We start from the raw sequence: 20,870 nt of genomic DNA, 5'->3' as shown, positions 1-20,870 counted from the left end.
GTTATACGCAACCTAATGAATCATTGAACTTTACATCAAAAACCAGGGATGTACTGTATGGTGACTAACATAATATAATAAAAAATATTATAATAATAATAAAAAAAGAGAAATAACTACTTCCTGTGAATCCCATCACCAGAGATGACCGTTGTCAACCTGCCGCTGTGAGTCTCGGAAGGTCTGTGTGCCAGGACTTGCTTGTTCTGTCAAGTTCAGACTTTCACGGGAGGCCCCTGGGGCATTGGCCCTCCTGGACCGGGGGGCAGGGAGGCTTACTGTTCCGGTCCAAGCTCTGCCCCAGCCCAGAGGAAGCTGGCTTTCTCCCTCAGCTGGGCCCCCGAAGGTCTGGCACGTGCCAGTCCGGCTTCTCTGGTCTCTGCTACAGACTCTGGAGCCCTGTCCTTCGATTTTCTTTTGAAAGGCTTTTTCATGCTCACAGTTGGCAACCTTCAAACACATCCAACATTTCCTCAGTTATTAATGTAAAGTCATTTCACACTCCTCTTACTCCCAGATATTGACTGAAAACAGCACACATGATTGTAACGTTGTAGTGGATATTTACAATTTCTTCTGCCAGTTAGCAAGCAAGACCCACATCCCAGTTTCAGGAAAACCTTCCTGGTAGGCAAACCCCATTTACTCTCACAATGGGAAGCAGAGGAGAGTCTTTCTGTGTCCCAGCCCAAGGGCCAGCAGGGAGCTGGGCTACATTTCTTTGGTGGCTCAGGCACTAGTGTCTCACACATTGACTCTTGAGGGAGCCAAGCAGAGGATCCAGGAACAGTGCAGACATTCTTTATAGTGTTGTCAGAACCTTCGAGATTTGGCACTTAGCCACGTTGGTTTTGAGTTTCCCTCAGTTGCAGGGGCCTGCGGGAGCAGAGAGACTCTGTTGTGGCCAGCCAGATGTAAGGAACGACCTGGATCATTTCTGCGGGCCATCCTGGGTTCTGGACCTATGTCAGAGCCTAGCTCTGCGGTCTTCTATTGATTCTGTGAGTTATGATATTCTTCTGAAATCATTCATTTTCTCTGAACATTAGCCAGACTGCTTATAACAAAGAGCCCTAACTTATACCATTGGATTTTTTCTTAAAGATTTAAATGCTACTTAGTACCTCGCAACATACTCATTTGAATTTCTGTTATTTGTTACCTCTGCTTCCCCAGGCCACATAAGTGGGGAAGAGAGGACGAGGGATGGAGGGGACGAAAATAGCATTGTAACAGTGTTCCCCTGGCTCTACCCTTAGGTGCAATAGTAGGGAACTCCAATCGTTCCTTCCAAGAAGGTCCACAATGTATCTGGGCTCCTAACTGCCTAGCAATCAGCCCTGCATCTCCTTCTCGTCCATTCCGGAGGTTTTCTGGGGGCTTTTGCAAGTCTTTTTGCTTCCATCCCCCTCTGTGAACTGATTTCCTCAAACCATATTCACTAACCAACTATTCTGACTGGTTTTTCTCTTCGAAAAAGCTTAGCTATCTCAGCTATTGTCCTGAGCTATAATCTGGGCATCCGGAATGGCCATACACTCTGGGGGGACATCACGGGCAAGTGCCGTAATCCCTTCCTGGAGCCTCAGTCTTTCCTTCTCTGTTGCTCCAGGTCTGCTCATCCCCAGGGAAATTATTTTCAAGTCTCATGATCTTCTCCCAGGTCACACCGCATATGGTCTGGCCAAGGACGGTGGAGAAAGAAGGCTGAGAGAGGTGTGATCGGGGACAGGAGCTAAGCAGAGAGACCCACATAAATGCTGGCAGAAAAGCCAGTCCATGTTGAGGAGGATGGGTCCAGGAAGATCCTGCCACGGGCCAGAGTGGGAGCAGGAATATATTTTTTTTCAAAGCTCATGGGTCTTACAAGATCTCTAGGATCCCAAGAGCCAGCAAAAGAACAGGAGTCCAGGGAGGCAGACAGAGAACCAGTGTCCTCAACACTCAGCGAAGGTTTGCAGCCAAGAGTGCAGAAATGAATAGTTGTGGGTTGGGGGTGGGAGGTGTGGCATGGAACTAGGACAGATAGATTTTTTTTCTCAAACCATATCTGTATTCTAGGTATTCCAAGTCTAAATAGTCCATGGTTAAGAAAGTTTGGGAATTATGGCATTCTAAATCTCTCTTTTAGAGATTTAGGATTCATTTTACTATATTAAATATTCTGAGTCCTGTAACTACAAACAAAACAAAATCTGAAAAAAAAAAAACAAACCAAACCCCCCAAATCTGTTTAGCAGGAGAATAAATAAGATAATTTAGGCAGAAGACATTTTCTTTTTTTTTTAATTACCTTGTTCAACTTCATGAGTATTTAAAGAGGCAGCCAGCTAAGTCATAAAATGGCTTAATTCCGATTATCTTATAATTCTTAAAGAGTCTATATAATGCATCCAAGTGGCTTTAAATATAGTAGTAAAATACGTGACAAAACAGAATATTACCAATCCTTCTGAAGCCGGTTGTGTGCCCCTCCTGGGTCACATTCCTCTCCTTCGTCCAGAAGTAACTCCAACCAGAATTTGATCACTTTTGCATTTACTCCCAAATAATACATCCTTTCGTCTCACCTGCTTTAAATATCGCACCAATTTGGAATCACTCTTTATGCAATCTTCTGTAATCTCTGTTGACGTGTTCTAGAATTCATTCATTCTCATAGTCATACAGTATTCCACAAGCTATGTATCCATTTCCTATTGCACATTTGGGGGGTATTTCCATTTTTTCCTTTTTTGTGATTAGAAACAACACCTTTCTGGCCTTTATCTTACTTTCTCCTGTGGCTGTGAGCAAGTTTCTCTATCATGTATCACTCAGTGTGGGCATTAGAGGGTCAAAGGAGGGATGCATGCCATCGGCTTTACTAGAAACTCTGTTCCACAGTGGTTCTACCAATCACACTCTGACTGCTATTCACGTATTTAACCAGCCTTTATATTTTCAGAAGTTTTATTTGTTTCCAAGCTGGTGGGTGTGAAATACCTCATTTTAGTTTTATTTGCATTTCCCATACTTGCCACTCTGACATACCCTCTTCCAGTCTTCTCTCACGTGCACGCATGGCCTGGCAAACAGGTTACCATCCCAACGAAAGTCCATATGATGAGTTTGTCCATAGCCTTTGTAACTGAAAGCTAAAGATACAAATTATATAATTCAGAGTTCTTTGTTATAGGCAACTCTGGCTAACTTTAATGGAAAAGGAATTTGGGGGTGGAATATTAAAGCAAATATAGCACTTACAGGAAGGCTGGAGGGCCAAGCTCAGAGAAAGGGCCAGAAGCCAGGAAGACCAGCAGGAGGCACAGACTGAGTCACCCCCACAGGACCTGTCTGGTTATGAATCACTGCTGTTTACATGAGCCGCTGCTGCCCAGGGACATGCAGAGATAATGCCACCGACTGCTGCCCCTGGAGTTCCGACAACTCAATTTCTTCTCTATTTTATGTCAGCGAATTTTGGCATATCAATTTCATTTATGATAAACCATTGTTGAGTTCAGATTTCAGTCAATCAAGCAAATTGTTTGAGGCATTCCTAACTACTAAAGCAAATGCATTAAATAGAGATTCTCAGCTAAGTGTGCTTGTATTGATAAATTATGCCTTATTTAAAGGGATACGGCAGCCTCAAAATCCACTCCCATTCATTATTTCCTCCATTTCTAATAAATGAGCAGAAACAGGCAAGTCTCTGGTGTGTAGAAGCTATGACCTCTTGCATAAGATTTCGACTGAGATCTGTTCATAGTTATGAATGTGGGAACAAGAGGTATGTGTGGGGTGAGTTTTAAGGAACAGAAGAATCCCTTGAAAGACAACTGTCTCAGGTGAGGTTATGGCAAGCTTGACTAGTCTCCTTGGGCAAGAGAGAAGTAAGCCAGGGAGGCTCAGGGGAATGTAAGTGGCTTAATTTCTTAGTTTCTTCCAAGTCCACCAAAATGTTTCTGTTCAAAGTCTCAGGTTGTACTCCTTTGTATCGTCAAGACCTCAGTTTCACATAAAAGAACTGGTAAAGCTATGTATTAAACTTGTATTGTAATTCTGCTGTAGGCACAATGACATTTAGAATCTTATTTTCAGCCATATCTGCTCTGTGGCTACAAGAATTAGGAGATAATTTTAGAACCTCCATAGACACTCTCTGGTTCTCTGACCATGGCTTCTGCTGAAAGTTTGAATCTTTAAATTTATGATTTTCTTTGTGAAAGCTCTCCAATGCCGTCAGAAATAACTAGCTTCCAGGTGGTTCTCTCCCTGCCTTTGGATAGTTTCCTCACTGTGTACACTGATCAGTACTCTTTTAAATGCTGGAGGGAGGCTTGCAGATCTCTGGAGCTCTCTCTCTCTGTAGCTGTCTCTTCTTTGGTCCCCTGTCCTGCTAATTCTATCCACATTGACCTGCCTGGCCCCCCAGTTTTATCTCCTGACCTCGGGGAATCCTTTGGGTTGGCCTGGACGCTCTCTCCCTGTGCTTCGGATGGTCTGGAAACTCAAGTCAGTGAGCTTGGGTGATTGCAGGCTTCGTCTCCTTTGTTTTCCCTTTTTCAGGATCACTATCCTTTGTTACAATGACAACATTGTCTTCTCTATAGTTTGTCCTTTTGGGTAGGGTGGTAAGTTGGTAAATATAGTCTCTGTTACTCCATCTTGATTGGGAGTGGAAATCTGCCAGCTTTATTTTGGTTCACATTTTCACCACTTTCAATCCTTCTGTATTCTGTATTCAGTAGTCTTTATATTTCTCTTTTTACCAGGCAATATTTATTACTGATATATGTTAATTCAAACTTACCATTTATTTTGTCCTTCTTATTTTCCTCTGGTATTTTTTTTTCTTTTCTCTCCGTTTTAACTTTCTTTTGGATCGGGTTTTGAAAAACTGTGTATTTTCAATCTTCCCAGATTTGGACATTATACATTCTACTTCTGTTATTTGAGTGACCACCCTTAAAATTATAATGTGTGTCCTTACTTTGTCAAGATACAATGTTAGTAACTTTATCCTTTCTTATTTTTATGTTTCATTTTTGATAAACACACTTATTTTATATTCTGTCCAATATCTGAAGTCTTTGTGGGTCTCATTTATGTTCTTAGGTTGTGAAATCATGCTCATTGGAGCTTAATTGTGAATGTTCTCTGAACCTAGGTTTAACGTGTATTATGCTGGAGAGAATTTGCATTTGGTATACTCAGTCTGGGATTAAAATTGACCTGAGATCTCTTTAACTGATAATTGGATTTTTAACAACTTTTCAGATAGAGTGAATTCCACATATTCTCTGGGAGTTGGTGTGTCAAGGGAGACTTTTTTTTTTTTTAATTTCTTTCTTCGGTCAGTCTCAAAACTCTGACAGGGAAACCTCCTTTTGTCTCCCTTTGTGGGGTTATTTTTCCTGGTTCACCCTTTCATGGAGGGGATCAACTTCTCAAGGGCTCAGATTCGTGCAAGAGTGTCAGATTTACCTTGACACCTTATGCAGGCCCAGGCCTTTCTCCAGGGAAACTGCATTCAAAAGGAAACTCCAGGTTGCCAGGGATAAGCAGTGGTCCTCAGGGCAGCTGGCTCCTTAGCACTCACCTGTCTGAGTTGGTGTTTTTGTCTCCTTTGTGGTTTATGAGGATTTTTTTTTTGTATTGTCGTGCCACTTCTGCTATGCATGAGACATTTAAAAAGATATTTAGAAACATTCCATATAGTCTTCTTGGTTTCTTTGAAGCCGACGGTTTCTCAAGATATCTCATCCGAAATATTGTCATAAATGGAAACCAGAGTTTTCGTTTTATTTTCTACCCAACTGCCAATATCACCCAGAATACTTTTCTGTTGACAGATGCTGTGCCGTGGTAAGCTAGATTTTAGTTCAGTTCACTTTTTTTTTTAAAGATTTTATTTATTTATTTGACAGAGAGAGACAGCCAGCAAGAGAGGGAACACAAGCAGGGGGAGTGGGAGGGAGAAGCAGGCTCCCAGCAGAGCAGGGAGCCCGATGCGGGGCTCGATCCCAGGACTCCGGGACCACGCCCTGAGCGCAAGGCAGATGCTTAATGACTGAGCCACCCAGGCACCCGTAAGGATGAACTTTTTGTTAGAGTATCTGGGAGATGGAGCATACCAAGGAGGTTGTGAGTTCTCTGGAGGTTTTAAGGTACAGACATAATCCTTTAATTGATAATTTTGGAGAGAAATTTGTGCATCATGGACAGAAGAATGAGAGGTAAAAATTGTCAAAACACTCAATTCTTTGATACTGTTGGTAATCCTAATGGTCGTAGATGATGGATAATGGTGGTGGTAATAGTGGTAGAAACACACTAAGTAATGAGTGCCTATTGTATATGTGGCATACATTATGCTGGAAACTTATATAATTGTCTCTCTTTTTTCCTTATAACAATCTTATTGTGGTAGGTATTATTATCCCTAATGTACAGATGGGAAAAGTGAGGTTGTAAGAAAATTAATTTCCTAAGGTCACATGTTAAGTGACTCAGCCAGAGTTAAATTTTGAGTCGGATGGCTTCAAAGCCAAGGTGTTTTCCTCTATGTCATGCTGTGGGTGGCCCCTGCAATAGGGCACTAGAGAGGGATAAGGCTGTTGTAGCCACTTCCCAGGGGTAGTTGTGCAAATTCTTTCTTGCTCTTTCTCTAAGGTTGTCCATGTTTTTCTGCTTAATTCCCCACCATTCAGATTTTCAATTGCTGTTTGAAAGGGAGAATTATATACAACCCCCAAATCAATTTTGCTAAAAAAGAAGAGCTTCCAAGTGCATGCCACTGGGGGATCACATAATGGCATCACTTTGATTTTTACTGCAAATGCTTAGGGATAAACATGGTAGTAAATATGCTATCCTGTTTAGCAATTTAAATATTCTCGGCAAGCTCATTAGGTCCTGTCACATCCACGCATATGGCTGCTCCGTGTGTGGGAGCGATACTCCCAACCTGGCAACTGCTCTTCCCAAAGACAGATGTTGTTGGGCAGGGGCCTGATGGAAGTTGCTCACACTGAGGGCAGAGAGTTGAGAGGCAGCCCTTTGAAGAATCACTGATAGTGTTGTTGTAGCAAAGAGTCTGACTTTGTTTCTGCTACATGACTGCTGACAGCTTCTTAAGGCCCACTTCCCTTTCTCTTTCCGCCCCATATCTGGGCAAGCCTATAAGAATACCATGGTGCTTCTTGTTTTGGCATCAGTGGGAGGTTCAAACCGCCCAAGCCAGGCCCTCACCCCAGCCCCATTCCATAATTATCATAAAACCCCAATGCACTTGTCCTTCATTGCTCTCTTTCAAGCCATTTTTGGCCCCTGGGAAGCCTATCCTGCTCTTGCCAGAGAGTCTCACTATGTAAGCAATAAAACTTTTCACATTCTTTTCGCCTGTGTGTATATGGCATCATCAGTCTTGACATCCAGAACTGAATTTTGGGTAGGGGTAGTTTATTTTCTGTGGGGTGTTCATAGTGGTCAGGAAGGGGAAGACTGAGGAAAAAATGACAAGGACCTAGGTTTCTGGATGCTTGGCTGTCTGTGCCAGCTGCTGGTAACTCTGCAGTGTTCCTGAAAGCAAGATATGCAGAGGGCAGGATTAAGCAAATGCCCCAGTTTTATCACTATGAGGCTTTGGCATCAAACCTCTGCATGGTCCACTAGTCATATGGCTATGCCACCATGGACAACTCCTTTTTGCCGAGGCTGGAGGCAGCTTAGCACCAAGAATCAAGACATGTTGAGCTTCTGAGCCTCTTCCTCCCTAAATCATACTCAAATATCATCTATCCCCATCAGGATATTGAGAGCATATTAGCCAGCAAGAAGTAGCTTGATGTGATATTGATCTCATGCCTACAACCTTTCTCTCCTCTGCCCTTTCAAGATGTAGGAACTCTAAGGCTCAAGCATATTCTGAGACTATTTTATTAATCTGGACTATTGGAAATGAGAGAGGGTGTGGAAAAGGGGGAGAAATGGATGAGCATTTTCAAACAGGAGCTTAGCACTGACTTCCTTAACTATGTGGTCTCCTGAGAAGCGAGAGCAGTGGTGATGGAGGAAGGGATGGAGGGAAAGAGGGAGGGAGAGAGAGAGAGAGAGAAGGAGCAGGAGGAGGGGGGGAGGAGGAAAAGAGAATAGAAGAGAGAGGAGAGGAGAGAGAAGGCTGACCAGAACTCCAGCACTATGACATCAGAATGGAAGTCTTTGAATTGTGCAGTCCCAAGTAGTCCTCCTTCTGGTGTTAAAAAGAGGGATGATAGACATAGGAACAGTATGCATTACCTAGTACCCAGTAGATGAGTGGGACTTTTCCAAATCCCATCATGCTAGAATGATGAGCTTATGAAATTAGAGAAAGTAAATTTTCGGATAAAGAGTTTTATTTCTTCCTTTCTAGTCTGGATGCCTTTTTTGTTTGTTTTTCCTAATTACACCCGGATAGTAGCTCCAGTACAATGTTGAATAGGAGTGGGGAGAGTGGGCATTCTTGCCTTGTTCCTGATCTTAGGAGAAAAACATTCAGTTTTTCACTATTTAGTATTACATTAGCTATAGATTTCCCATACATTCCCATATATTCTTTGGTCCTTTATGAGGCTGAGAAAGTTCCCTTTTATTGTAATTTTGCATGAATTTTTTCTCATGAAGGGGTATTTTGAATTTTGGCACATGATTTTTCTATAACTTTTGAGATAATTCTATGATTTTTCTTTTTTAGGCTGTTAATGTGGTTTTACTGATTGATTTTTAATGTTAAATTGATCTTGCATTCTGGAGATAAACTCCACTTGGTTATGATGTATTGGCCTTTTTATGTATTGCTGGGTTCAATTAAATTTTGTTAAGGATTTTTGTTTGTATGTTCATGTTGGAATGTAGTTTGTACTTTAGTTTTCTTAAAATAATGAATTGGTTTTGGGATAAGGGTAATGCTGGAGTCAGACTGAGTTGGGAGTGTCCCCTCAACTTTTATTTTGTGGAAGAGTTTATGTGAAATAGGGATTATAACTTTCTTAAATTTTTTGGCAGAATCCACTAGCAAAATTGTTCATGTCCAGAGTTTTCTTTATGGAGAGGGTTTTACAAACAAAATTTCTTTCATATATGCAGGGCTTTGCAAGCTATTTCTTCCTGAGCGAGTTTTGATACCATGAGTCTTTAAAGGAATTTGTCTATTTTAGCTAAGTTGTAGTTATTGGCATAAATGTTTTCATAATATTTGCTTATTCTCCTTTTAATGTCCGTCAGATCTGTAGTTATGCCCCTTCTTTCATTCCTGATATTCATAATTTTTTCTCTGTCTCTACCCTGCCCCCCATCAGTCTGCCTAGAAGGTTACTTTTATTGATATTTTATTTTATTTTAATTTTTAAAAAGATGTTATTTATTTGAGAAAGAAAGAAAGCATAAGTGGGGGGGGGGAGCAGAGGGAGAAGCAGACTCCCTGCGAAACAGGGAGCCTGACACAAGGCTTGATCCCAGGATCATGACCTGAGCTGAAGGCAGATGCTTAACCGACTGAGCCACTTAGGTGCCCACTTTTATTGATATTTTAAAAGAAACATTCAGTTTTGTTGTCTTTCTCCATTTTTTTTAAGATTTACTTATTTGAGGTGGGAAGGGGAGGGACAGAGGGAGAGTGAGTCTTAGGCAAACTCTGCACTGAGTGTGGAACCCATCATTAGGCTCAATTTCATCACCCCAAGATCATGACCTGAGGCAAAACCAAGATTTGGACACTTAAACAACTATGCCACCTAGGCGCCCCTTTCTCCATTATTTTTCTGTTTTGCATTTCATTGAATTCTTTTCTTATCTTTATTATTTACTTCCTAATGCTTATTTTAGATTTTATTTTTATTTTTGTAGTTTCTTAAGGTGGAAGCTTAGGTCATTGATTTTAAACCATTCTATTTTTTAACACAAGGTTTTTAATGCTAAGAATTACCCTTTACGCCCTGCTTTAGCTTCAAAAAAAGAAGAAATTTTTATATGTTGTGTTTTCATTTTTCTCAGTGAAAATATTTTCTGAAATCCCTTGTGATTCTTTGGCTAGTGGGTTATTTAGCAATGAGTTGTTCAGTTTCAAAATATTTGGTTATTTTCCATATATCTTTCTGTGATTAATGTCTACTTTAATTCTCATTGTGGGCAGAGAACATTCTCTGGATGATTTGAAACCATTTTAGTTCTTCACTCCGCCCAAAAAGTGAACTAGCCAACAATCTCTGTGCCTGGGCAGGGGCCACTAAGGGACTCATCATTGTATTCAGAGAAGAACACCCCATAGGGAAAAGGTGTTGGCCCCAGCCTGTCTTGAGGTGAAGGCATGAAGCAATAGAGAGATGCTATAATCTAATAGACAAATCTCTAGACATTTTCCTCCACTTGCTCTCAATTGAGCAAAAAGTTTTCCTTAAAGGTGAGAGACTAAGTCAACTTTTTCCATAGCACTTGACAAATCAAGTTTAGCTGAGAGTATGAAATTCAGCAAGAACCTCTGAACTAAATATGCCAGGCATTTTCTTCCAATGCCACCTTATTGTCAGAAAACCTGTCCATCTGCTGCCTGGGAGGGCTGGCTCTAATTATCATGTATCTCTATCTCTGTAATAATTTGGTTGTGCTAATGTAGACGCCTGGTCCCAGCTGAGATAATAAATGGCTCTTTGCAGGGAAATATGGAATGGGACTAGAGATGGAGCATTTGATCCAGGGGAGCTAAGCTGCAAGATTTCATTAGTGGTGGTGGTGGGGTGAGGCCACCATTTTAGGGCATTCATGACAGACCATGTGAAAGTGGGTGAAGGAGCACAGAAACTGGTCTGGAGGGAGAGAAAGAGAGAAAATAAGATGGAAGACTTGAAAGACATGCAGTTTGGGGTGGAAAAAGGTTAGAGGGAGAAAGAGAACATGTCAACTCCCCATTTTCTATAAGGCCCTTTGTACATTTTTTTTTTTTTACATTTCTGTTCTGTGATATTCCCCTGGGTCCTCAAAATAAATTCCATTTTATTCAAGTTAGCTAAAGTGAATATCTCTTCCTTGCACCTAAAATGCCCCTAAAACATCTCATTTACTCAGTTTACCTCTTTAATTCCAGTATGATGGCTAGAATAATTAGCCCGAACTACTGACCCCTCCTCCAGAAACCCTATTGTCCTGGCTGGGAAACAAGAGTCCCCTTCGAGACTCCTACCAGGACTCGTATTTGGTTGATAATGATTCAGGGTGTCAATTAGGAAATGTGACTGTGGCTGTTGCTGCCTACTTTCTGGTCTCCTCACGTCTGTCTGGTCTCAAAATATGCAGGAACCACGGCAGCTGGCATCAGGAATTGCCCATGGCTTTGCGAACTGCAGCAATGTCTCCTTCTTGCTCCCTGGTTGTCCTGGAAGGGTTGGTAATTTCCTCAAGGGTAATGCCTGAGTCTCACACTGCAGTGCCTGACGAGTCAGAGAATAGTCACGCAACATGAGGATAGAAATGTAGAAAATGTGCTCAGCGTCCCTTGAGTCAGATTTAACTTTCATGCTCTTTAGTCCAGGTGGTTCCCATTAATTTGCACGTATTTATTGAGCATCTACTGTGCATCAATTATCTCCTTTCTCTGTTCCCTATTTGCTCCTCTTCTGACTGCTATTCCTTAATTTACATTCCAAGAACCTTTTCTTCTCCAATACTCCCTTGGGTGACTGACTCATTTCTCTGTTTTATTGCTGAACTTTCTCAAAGAGCCATCCAGTTGCTATCTCTACTTCCTTAACCTTTCACTAACTCCCTATCTCTGTGCCATCTATCTTCTGCTTTCCCCAAGACACAATTTGGTTCTCTGAATTTCCCTGCATCATTACAACAAATGCCTTTCTTCTTAAGTTAGCTGAAGGGACTTTCAGTTCCTTAGAAATAAACAATTTGTAAGACATCCTCATTTCCTCAGTTCACCTCTCTGACCTCTCCATGACAACTAGTATAGTCAGATTCAGGGTGTTTTCCCTTCAAGCATCCAAGGCACTGGAGATTTCTCTGGCAAAGGCCAAGGGGACCTAGGAAAACCCAGATCTTGCCTTGCCTTAGTCACATCTCCGTTAATGTTCTTGAAGTGGCTATGCACACACAGCAATTGGAAAACCACGAGCCCCCGTGTTATTGGTTGGGCTAAAATCAATTGGAACATGCAGCTTAAGCCCCAGCCCAAGGAGAATCTCTCTGCAGCCTGTCCTCAAGCTTGAGCAGGCAGTTACTACTCCTGACACAGGAAGCAGGAGAGAGGGTCAGCCAGAGGCTTGAAAGCTGACAGTGGGATCAGCATTTAACTCATTCTCCACTGGAAGACCTCACTCCTCATAGAGTGATCAGAGGGAATTACTTATGAAAATTATTTTTCTCTGGGGTGTAGAGACATATTGGTAGGTAATGTGGAAGAACCCAATCCCTTAAAATTTGATGCTCACTACCTATTAACCTCAGCTCATTTGTCGTATAAACGCAGATATATCTAACCCTTCCTTTGCATTTCACTTCTCTTGTCCCAAATAATTATTCTCGAAGTAATTTGGTATATAATTGTATGCCATTAATTCACAAAGTTGTTATATTGTTCATTCATTTGGCGAATATTTATTGAGCTAGGCAGTAGAGATAAAAAGTGAATTTGTAAGGCAAGATCCCTGGTTTAAGGAGCTCACAATTTATAGGCTAGAGGAGGGGGTGGGAAACAACAGATTAGAAGCAGGTAAGTGCCATGAAGTGTTTGTGAGAGAAGGCTGAAGAAGGGTACAAGGAGAGAACGGAGAAGGGAGGCTCAGAGAAGCTGGGTCCACTTCCTGGTTCCCCCTTTCCTGTTCACCTCCAGCTCAGGTACATCTCTTTTGACTGTCAGTCAATCAGAGAAAGCAAGGCCCTTTTGGCTGGGTTCTCCAGCCTTTTTTGTTTGTTTGTTTGTTTTTTATGGTTAACAAACAGCCCCTGATGACCCTGGAAGGGTCCAAGAAGACATTTGTTTAATCTCTGAATATTAGGAGTTGGAGGCCCAGAGGAAGAAAGGCATTTGTCCAATATGACCAGCCAGCCAGTATCACAGCAGGCCCAGAACAGAGAGCATTGACCAAATCCTGCACTGTCTGTATTGGAGGGGCTCTTAAAGATCTTCTAGTTCAACCCCCTTGGTTACAGGATAGGGAAACAGGACCACCCAAGGAGTGACTAGATCAAAGTCTCAGAGCTGGTCAAGGGCAGGGCCTAGATCCCTGGCCTCCCAGCCCAGCCACCCCCTCACTGATGCACCTGCTCCAGCCATCCTTACGTCCAGCTTGGGAATCCCCAGTCACTCTCTAGAAGACATGTCCCAGGGTCTCCAGCTAAAGATAGGCTCTTCACAGGCCATAGAAGTGTTCCCTGGGTGTTTTATCTCCAGACCTCTCTCTCTCTTCTTCGCTGGGTTTCAAGTCCTGGGTGTCAGCTCCTGGAGCCCTTATTCTTCTTTGTTCTCCAACTCATAAGCTTTCCATAGCTTCCTGCTTCTCTTGATCTTGACTATGTCCTCCTTGGTCTCATCTAGTTTCTCTGGTCAGCTTCCCTCACCCCAGCTTCCCCTCCAACCCTCCCCCCCACCTTGGATAGTCAGTCCCTGCCTTCCCAGTAGCTACCTCTTTCCCAGACATGGTCTCTAGATCTTCCCAGGTATTCTGAACTTGTTCTTTGATACAGAGCCTCTGGCTGGCTGGTCAAGCTTATGGATCCTTTCTCACAATAATGCTGCTCTATTTTATTTAATTTTTTATTTTTGCCATGATTCATAATTTAATGGCTGTGCTTGTGTTGGTTCCTGGTACCCCATTTCTGCTGCTTATGGGCCCACTGCTCTGGGGTCAGGGCTTTCAGCTCAAAGGCATGGATGTGCAGGAGCTCTCCTGCTAGACACATGTTCACCAGTCCGTGTCTCTGAAGCAATGTCTTCACCTTGAACTTGGCTGACACCACCAGAATTTGGAAGTGGGACATGCAACAATTGGGAGTAATGTCCTCCACTTCCACGGTCCCACTGCAGTTTCTCCCGAAGGCTCTTGGCGCTGTTCCACTGAGTCAGCCCAGCCAGGATGGAACCCCAGCTCCAGTCCCAATGCTTTTAAACATATTAACTAAAATACATAGAACAAGAAACGAAATCCATTATTTTGAAAAACATTTATCAAAACATAAAAAAACCCAAATTTGTGATGTAGGAATATATGTGCTTTTTTGGCCAGTGTGTTAAATTATAAGATCTAGTGATAAGTCCAATGACTTCCATAATGTCGAAGTAGTGATAAGCATAAGTGATATTGCAAGACGTCTATAACAGCTGTAATGTGATATGAAATCATCTGTACTCTTCATTAAGGACAAATTCACAGGTATCACATATATGCTGTCGTTTGTTGCCTACATTCATAATTGAATGCTAAATTTCAGATAGAATTTAGTAAAAATGAAGACATAGTATTTTTCCCATACAAGTTCATGGATCCCCTGAGTATTACCCACAAGCCCCTTGGTTATTACAGACTTTAGGTCAAGAAATCCTGCCCTAGATGATTCCATGGTTTGAAATGCTATTATCTGTGTAGATATTACCTAAACTTCTATCCCCAGACCACAGCATTGCTTTGCATGTCTCATAGATGCCTATAAAACTCCACATGTCAAAAAATAAATTTTTGATCTTATCCCCCAAAACAGCTTCTCATTTTTTTCTCATCTCTGTAAATATCACTTCAATCCTCCTGGAATTCGTTCTCTACACCTTCTTTTTCACTTTTACCTCTAATTTATAAATCATTCCATCATAAGTTTAATCCCCAAATATTTAGTCAGCCCTTGCTATATGCCCGGCAGTGTTATGGGCATTGGGATTCAGCAAAGTATAAGATGAGTCCTTGCTCTCATGGACTTATGAGACATTGCTGCGAAGCTTTGACAGACAGTAAATAAGAGAACATAGTGGATGGTGTATGACAAATTAGGTATCAATAAGTCCCTCTAAGGTATTATACCTGAGAAATGTTTCTTCAGTCCTGCTACTTCTTTCCATATCCACTGCCATCCCTTCAGCCTGAGCTAGTTCAGACTCTTGCTTGCAATAATCTTCTAACTATAGTCTGTGCCAGACCTGTTCTGTTCCAATCTTTTCTCTGTGCAGCAGCCAGAGTGAGGAGAAGGTCATGTCCTTCCACTGCTGAAACCCTTCAGTGACTTTCAACCACACTTGGAATAAATCAAACTCCTCACCTGGAGGGTCCTGTGTGATCAGGCCCTCAGCTACCCACTGTCTTCCTCTCCTACTAATTCTCCACCAGTTCTCTTTGACCCTCCTGGCCTTGCAGTTCATTGCAGGCCTCAATTTCTTGCCTCAGCACCTTTGCCTGCCTTTAAGCCTGGCTGGTTCCTAATCGACCTTCAGATCTTAACCTAGTTCATCTTTATCCAAAATGCCACCTCCTTAGAGAGCCCTTTCCTAACCCCTCAATCTAAATTAGGTCCCTCTCTCATTCTCCCATAGAGCAATTTCTTTTCCTTTATATAACAAGCTACTAGTTATATTATTTTATATAATATTCAAGTGTCTATTTAACATCTGTTTCTTCCACTACATTGAAAGTTCCAAGAAGGCAAGAATCTTGTCTATTTTGCTCACCAGCTGCATAATAGTTCTGGCATATTGTTAGTGCTTAACAAATGTGTAGCCATTGAATGAGTTATGAGTTACTATACATTCATCTCTGACATCTGCCCCCAAACTCATCACATATTCCAGGTTCATACTTCCTCTTTTATGCATAGGCATATTAAAAGCTCTATCTGTACTTAAATTATTCCCAACCTAATCAGATACAGTTATTCTCAAATTCATCTATCTATCCATCCATTCATCCACTTAACCATTATTTATTGAGCACCTTCTAATTGCAAGGCACCATGCCAGGCCATATATAAGACTGAAAGATAAATAAGACACGGTCCTTGTCCTTAAGACATTTGCAACCCAGAAGAGGATTTAAGAAGTTGCCCAGGACTCCAGGATCATGACTTGAGCCGAAGGCAGATGTTTAACTGACTGAGCCACCCAGGTGCCCCCTGCCTGTGTGATTTTAAGTTAGGTTGATTTTCCTTATTCAACTAAGAGATAAAAAAAAAAAAAACATGGGGGCAGGAAGAGTTCAGGGAAGAAAGCTTCCCATGTGGTTGGAGTGGAAGAGGAAGTCTCTGTGGATTATATGGGACATTCCTCTGCCTTCCACCTGGGACACTGATTCATGGACATTAAAGGAGTCAATTCAAAGTTCCAATGGCCACTCTCATCCTTAGACTGAGGGGTCACTGACTCCACAGCTCAGGCTGCCATAACAAAGTACCACTGACTGGGATGGCTTAAACAACAGAAACTTACTTTCTCCCAATTCTGGAGGTGGAAAAGTTCAAGATCAAGGTGCCGAATGATTGCTTCCCAGTGATCATCTTGGCTTGCAGACAGCAACTTCTTTCTGTGTCTTCACAGTCTTTCCTCGGTGCATGTACATGGAGGAAGAGAGACCTCTCTCTCTCTTTCCTTCTCCTCTTCTAAGGCCTCCAATCTTACTGGTTAGGACCCCAATTTTATGACCTCATCTAAGTTTTTTTTTAAAGATTTTATTTATTTATTTGACAGAGATAGAGACAGCCAGTGAGAGAGGGAACACAAGCAAGGGGTGGGAGAGGAAGAAGCAGGCTCACAGAGGAAGAGCCTGATGTGGGGCTTGATCCCATAACACCGGGATCACGCCCTGAGCCAAAGGCAGACGCTTAACTGCTGTGCCACCCAGGCGCCCCTCATCTAAGTTTAAATACCTCCTAAAAGCTCAACTTCCAAATACAGTCATACTGGGAATTAAGGCTTCAAAATATTAATTTAGGGGTACATAATTCAGTCCATAGTATGGAGCAAATCAGCCTTCACATCCTTTTGAATCAAAGAACTTGCATGATTCTAATTGAGTGATTTTCAAGTAACGTTTCAAGGAGCACTAGGCATTTCAAATAGCACCTTCTAGGGACCCCTCTCAAGGAACAAAATATAAGTGGACTCTACCCATTTTATAGAGTGGGCCTCCACATAGGATTTCCTCTAAAGAAAAGGTTATGCTGCTAAAAAAAAATATTAGAAAACCCTTGACCTAGTTTGATGACTTCATTTTACCAGGGGAAGAGAGGATCCTGAGATTCAGAAAGATAAAGAGACTTGCTCGCAGTCATATAACCAGGTAGAGACAAATTCTAGCAGCCAATGAGCACAACTAGAATCCTGAGCATGGACTCCTTGTCCAGTGTTTTGCCCATGTTTCTCATAGATTCCTCCAGGTTCAAGAGGAGGGGCCATGGATGTCCGCATTGTGGGCATGACTAATGGTATAGGGTGATTGCTCTTGGCATAGGGTGATTGCTTACTGAAGATCTTGGTCAGAAGAGGAACGGCACTGGTCTTTTATCTCTTCTTCCTTCCCTACTAGGTCTGCATGCCAAAGTTTGTATAATGAGTTGATAAGAATCATAGGACTATCAAATAATTAAGATGTTTCTCCTAAACAAGTGTGCCCAGAAAATTTTTGCCATAGATGCATAAGTGTTGCTCTAATTTGCTGTCTGTCAGCCACCCAGAAGAATCAGAGGAAGTAAATGGCTTCCTCTCTGGAGACGGGAGAGACAAATCTTGCCATGTAGGGAGTGACTGATGTGCTGAAGTTTGTCAGATCAGCTCTTATCCTTCAAGGAGCCAAAGACACATATTGAAGACCAAGATCAAAGCTGTTGAAGCAAAGGAAGAACCTATCTGGGGCTCCTTCTGAGCTCAGAATGCCCAGACTGGGATGCAAAAGTTTCTTTTGTAGAAAAAGAACTGATCTTAAAAAAATCTATTTCTTTGTGGCTAAAGGGAAGTGTGAGAAGGTGGCAGAGAGCCCCATGCATGGCTGCTCTTGGTCCCAAGAGTAAAGGCCCTTCACTTTTCCTCATCCACAAAGATGTATCAGCCAAAGCTGTTTGCTGCTACTTTAAGATACAGGCCATCCAGATGGCCAAATGCTTTCCCTTGGACCGTATCCCTTTTATTATTCACTCATCATCCTTCAGGTCGTAGCTTAAATGTTTTTATCTTCTCAGAAAGACATTTCCTGACCATCCTGCCTCCCCCATTATTATTCTCAACATGAAGCTTTTCCTCTCCTTCAAAGCACTTAACCCAGAGTATAATTATATATTTATATGTTTGGTTTTTGCCTTTCCCAGACTCTAAGCTCCACTCGGGCTGTGATAAACACTAGTGTATTACGGTGCTTGACCAGTATCTGGCACATCATAGGCACTCAGTGAATGAACAAGTGGTTAATTCCTACTAAAGTGGAAGTTTTGTTGTTTTATCATGTTTTGTTGAGAACCAACTGCCTGTGTCCTTATGTTATATTCAGTAATCTTGGTACCTGTGGATTTTCAGTCTAAAGCCAAGAAAATGAAGGAGTGTGAGAGATGATTTTAGTCTGTAATTGCCCAATGAAAGATCAAATCTTTGAATGGGATTTTCCGTGACATTCATTCACTTAATCTTTCAGTAAATGGTTATTGATCAAGTACTATATCATTTGCACTGTAAAAGTACAAGGGATACAGCATTAATGAGATAGAAATGGTCTCTTCCATAATGGAACAGATAGAAAAAAAGTCAAGAAAAATCAGCAAGGTTGTTGACAGCATAAGCAGGATGGTGAACTGGAGTGTAAGTGGGGGAAACTACATTGAGAAGGGGATGAAAAAAGTTACTCTATACCAATGCCTGGGGGCTGAGAACTCATCAACCATGCAAAACACAGACAGAGGGAGCAGCAAACACTAGAGCCTGAAGGTGGGGATGAGCTTACCATGTTGAAGGGACAGAAAGAGAGACAAAGATGGCTAGCATAGAGTAAGCAAGGGGAATTGAAATGAAAATGGCCCCAAGGAGATCCAAAACCATAATAGGTTTAGATTTTATCATAAGAGCAACAGGAAGCTGTGGAAGATTTTAAACCGAGGAGTGGCATGATTTGGTTTAAATTTTAGAAAGAGTGGAGATTGGATTAGAGAAGGGTAAGATAGATCTAAAGAGACAAGTGAGCCTATTACAGTAGTTAAAGCAGAGATGGGGGCTTGACCTTGGGTGATGGCAGTGGGAATGAAGAGAAGTGGACACTTGAGATTTATTTGGAGGTAAAAGTGACAGGTCTTAGTGATGAACTGAATGTAGAGGATGAAGGAGAGGGAGAAATTAAGGATGATTCTACTATGACAAATGGCCTTTTCCTTGAAGTCATGCATCTTTTCAATTTGCTACTGACTTGACCCACCCTGATTTTCATCATTATAAACCATTAAGTCTTTCACTATTCCCTCCTTGACATCACTTAGGCTCCATATTTAGTATCTTAATTCAATAATGTACAATCTGTATGGCTCATATCTTGATCTTCACAGCTCATTGAACCTCTTTAAATGGTCTGCAACACACATGAATTAAACATGGTGGGCAAAGTGAGAGAAACTCTAAGCGGCAGACATCCCTGCTCTCTTAGCCAAGGGTTCTGAGCAGAATCCAGGTAGGGCTCTTGACTGAAAGGCAATGCTGATGGCCACTGTCTCAGCAGGTATTGTCAGGAAACTCGGGGAAAGCCAAGTGTCTCAAGGATAAAAGGATATGGGGAAATGAAGGAGGGAGAGAGAAACAAATCTGAAATATCAGGACTGCCAATCAAGCATCTTGACCAACTTAAGATACTGGGCTAGATGAGATAACCAGTGTTTAATTAAGCCAGGCAGTGTTTGTGTGTAGACACAGAGCCAAAGAGGAAGGGCAAGATGGAGCTGGGTAGGGAGAAGTGAGGCTGGTAATGGGAATAACAGTGGTCACCATTTACTGCAGTCTTACTACTTGTCATGCAATGCACTTAGCCCTTCGGGCAATTTGTACTATTTAATCTTCACAGCTACCCCTGTAAAGATGATCTCCATTTTACAGATTAAAAAAACTGAGACTCAAGGAAGTTTAGGTAACTTGCTTACAAACAAATAACAAATAACGGGTTGAGCAAGGATTTAAACCCAAATTAGTGTGACCGCAAAGCCTGTTGAGTACTAACTACACTGCCTTCTCCAAACAGAGAGAGAGACTAGGTGGAAGGCAGTGGAGGGGCAGATGGAGAGAGGGAGAAAGAGCTTAGGAGAACAAATGCACTTGATCTTGCAAAAAAGTAGTTGACTAAAATGAAGGAGAATCTAACCTGAAGGGGAAAAAAAGTAGATTAGTATATGACATGAAAGTGGATCAAATCTTATGAAATTTCTAGAGATAGATATGGTGTGTTAGCAGCCTCCCACTCGATTTCCCTGCTGGCTGTAGGCTTATAACTTCTGCCTTTATTGCTGTTTCTCCTCTCAGCCATGAAACTCTCTATCTTGAGATGAGCCAATAGCCCTTGACTTCCCTGACAGAGACCAAAGCCCACCCTGGGAATGGAGGCGTTGTGGAGGAGAGCTGTATGAACCTTGAGTCCTGAGTGAAGGAAGTTCATGCTGGATGAAAGACCCCAAAGGAGAAGAGCTGCCCTGTAATAAGCTGAGATTTATAACTTGGCACAAAAACTACTCATATAAGATATTCATTTTCCCTGATCTTGCTCCATGTTTTCAAAGAAATTCCACTAGTATTCTTGTGAGTCCTGGATCCCAGAGGACATTCCAGGAAAAGGCTGTTTTACTATTCAGAGAAAGAGGACTGGAATAATTAAAGGTTCACATCTTCTGCATCTATGTCCTGGGTGCACTGC

The 20,870-nt window shown here is 41.9% G+C and overlaps 1 pseudogene; it reads right to left on the bottom strand.

Moving 5' to 3' along the window:
- Positions 1-13,806: 13,806 nt before the first annotated feature.
- The window catches only part of LOC117795766, an 8,289-nt pseudogene continuing 1,225 nt past the window's right edge, over positions 13,807-20,870 (bottom strand).

Source organism: Ailuropoda melanoleuca, chromosome 2 (assembly GCF_002007445.2).
Source record: "Ailuropoda melanoleuca isolate Jingjing chromosome 2, ASM200744v2, whole genome shotgun sequence".
Taxonomy (NCBI): domain Eukaryota; kingdom Metazoa; phylum Chordata; class Mammalia; order Carnivora; family Ursidae; genus Ailuropoda; species Ailuropoda melanoleuca.
The sequence above is the reverse complement of the archived record's forward strand: the minus strand, read 5'-3'. Positions and strand labels throughout refer to the sequence as shown.